At 39.7% G+C, this 3049-nt stretch overlaps 1 long non-coding RNA gene across 1 annotated transcript in view; it reads right to left on the bottom strand.

The window, feature by feature from the left end:
• Nucleotides 1-2026: 2026 nt before the first annotated feature.
• LOC106959420 (uncharacterized) overlaps nt 2027-3049 on the bottom strand; it is a 6017-nt gene continuing 4994 nt past the window's right edge. Inside the window, exon 2 of the long non-coding RNA XR_001427343.1 lies at nt 2027-2458. This is a non-coding gene — a long non-coding RNA (uncharacterized LOC106959420). The remainder of the gene's footprint in view (nt 2459-3049) is intronic.

The following is a 3049-nucleotide window of genomic DNA, read 5'->3' as shown; positions in this document are numbered from 1 at the left end:
CGACAGAGAAAGTCACATTTATTATAAGCAATGAATAACATACTGGATGTTATTCATTTATTTATAAATGCCACAGATTAAAACCAAACATTTAATCAGCAAATAAAATATTTAGCTTTAAAAATAAAGATTTAATTCTATTTAGCTAGCAAGCTAAATATTTAGTTATCAAGTTAAATATTTAGTTTACACAACAGATATTTAGGTCCAAACTATTTAGTTAGCAAGCCAAGTACCTTCTTCTTACAACACTCAGATGTCTGGGGACAGAGGAGACCAGTTTCTCAAGTTTAGAAATAGGAATGCTCTCCATTCATGTCTAATACAGGCCTCTAACTGTTCAATCGTCTTGGGCCTCTTTGTCGCACCTTCCTCTTTATGATACGCCAAATGTTCTCTATAGGTGAAAGATCTGGACTGCAGGCTGGACATTTCAGTACCTGGATCCTTCTCCTACCATGATGCTGTGATTGCTGCAGAATGTGGTCTGGCATTATCTTGTTGAAAAATGCAGGGTCTTCCCTGAAAGAGATGACGTCTAGATGGGAGCATATGTTGTTCTAGAACCTGAACATAGTTCTCTGCATTAACGGTGCCTTTCCAGACATGCAAGCTGTCCAGGCCACAAGCACTCATGCAACCCCATACCATCAGTGATGCAGGCTTCTGAACGGAGCGTTGATAACAACTTGGGTTATCCTTGTCCTCTCTGGTCCGGATGGCATGGCGTCCCAGTCTTCCATAAAGAACTTCAAATCGTGACTCATCTGACCACAGAACAGTCCTCCATTTTGCCTCACTCCATTTTAAATGACTCCTGGCCCAGTGCAAACAACTGAGCTTGTGGAGCTGCTTAGAAATGGCTTCCTCTTTGCACTGTAGAGTTTCAGCTGGCAGCGGCGGATGGCACGGTGGATTGTGTTCACTGACGATGCTTTCTGGAAGTATTCCTGAGCCCAGGCTGTTATTTCCTTGACATTCCTGTTTGAGGTGCAGTGACGTTTAAGGGCCCGGAGATCACGAGCATCCAGTAGAGTTTTACGGCCTTGACCCTTACGCACAGCGATTGTTCCAGATTCTCTGAATCTTTTGATGATGTTATGCACAGTTGATGGTGATAACCTAAAAGTCTTTGCTATTTTACGCTGGGTAACACCATTCTGGTATTGCTGCTCTATCTTTCTGCGCAACAATGGTGGAATTGGTGATCCTCTTACCATCTTGGCTTCAGAGACACTGACACTCTAAGAAGCTCTTTTTATACCCAATCATGTTGTCAATTGACCTAATTAGTGTTAATTTGTTTCCCAGCTGTTTGTTATATGTTCAATTTCCTTTTTCCAGCCACTTATTGCTACTTGTCCCAACTTTTTTGGGATTTGTAGACACTGTGAAATTTTTAATCAACATATTTTTCCTTTAAAATGTTACATTTACTCAGATTAAACTTTTGATCTGCCATCTATGTTCTATTATCAATAAAATATTGACATTCGCCATCTCCACATCATTGCATTCAGTTTTTATTCACAATTTGTTTAGTGTCCCACCGTTTTTGGAATCCAGTTTGTATTTAGTTTGAAGCTAAATATTTAGTTTAACTAAATGTTTAGTTTTATCTCAAAGTCAAATATTTAATTCTTCATTTTTAGTTTGATAAATATTCAGTCTGGGAGTTAAAACTAAATATTTAGTTTACAGGCTAAATATTTCTCACTAAATATTTAAATACTTGCTGAGTATTTAGTTAGGATCTAAAACTAAAGGCTTAGTTTGCAAGCTAATTATTTAGTCAAATACTAAATATTTAGTTTTGAAACAAAATATTTAATTAGCAGCTACATATTTAGTTTGAAGCCAAATATTCAGACTTTTAATTAAACTAAATATCTTGCTAATTAAATATTCAGTTTGGAGCTAAAATTATAAAGCTAGTTATTTAGTTAACTTGATGACTGTTCTTCTCAGAGTTCTCAACTGAACACATCTTCTGATTGGTGAGTTTATATCATGTGACTTTCAGATGCTGTAGTTAGTTTTTTTTTAGTTTGACATGTTGACATGTTACTTTTTCTCCTTCCCTTTTCCAGTTTATTCAGTTTTTTTAAAGCCACACAATCGGATCCAACAAACGGACCGAAGTGGTTTGACGGCTGGCTCTCTTTGAACATTTAGTAAAAGCCCGTTTAAAATTCTTCCCTCAGCATGTATGAGTGCGCATCAGTTTTCCTCAAAAACGCATTCAGAAGCCCTTTGTGGGGACGCGGCTTGCCTTGGGGGACGGAGACGCGTCCCCAGGCCCTTCATGTAACGTGGACACGTGATGTCCTCTGAGGAGCTGGAGACCCGAGAGTTTCTCTGCAGTGCTCTTCCTCTGCAGTGGAGACCGTTATGTAACGCCGAGCGATGAAGAGGAAGGGAGGGGGGCTTGGCTGCAGCAGCGCTCACACTTTCTGCACTGCGTGGAGACAGAACACTTTTACCAAGCATACAGTCAGACACAAGGCCTGGCAAAAGCATTCACTGGAAATCCTGCAGGGCTCCGTCATGTTTTAACAAACTTTCACGCTTCTTATTTGGTTTGTTTGGTTTTAGACTGCAGTTGTGGCAGGACATAAACAGGAAAAGTGGCATGAAGACATATCACCCTGAGTGGAACCTGGTGGTTGCAGCATCATGCTGTGGGATGCCCTTCACAGTGATGGATAACTTGGTCAAACTCAAGACTAAATAGAGAAAATCTGTTCAAGGTTAATTTTACCTTCTAGCATTAAAATTTGGGGTTTCCCGATTTATCGGGACAAATTTCCTTAATTTTGGGAGATTGTTGATCAGCCGATACTTACATGTGAAACCGATTTTATCCACCGATCTTATCTACATCAACACAAGTCTAAAAGTCAGCCACTGTCCTCTTCTGCTGTGCAGTGAGAGAAGCTGGACTGACACCGGCCCACCAGATCATATCTTCATGTTTGCAGTTGACTCCAGTAACTCCACTGTTACTAACTCAACGGCTTTGTTGCCATTTTCAGACAAAAAAAAAAAA

The sequence above is a fragment of the Poecilia latipinna genome, unplaced genomic scaffold (assembly GCF_001443285.1).
Source record: "Poecilia latipinna isolate Pla-1442-1.1 unplaced genomic scaffold, P_latipinna-1.0 Scaffold1078, whole genome shotgun sequence".
Classification (NCBI taxonomy): domain Eukaryota; kingdom Metazoa; phylum Chordata; class Actinopteri; order Cyprinodontiformes; family Poeciliidae; genus Poecilia; species Poecilia latipinna.
This window is presented reverse-complemented; position numbering and strand designations above follow the sequence as displayed.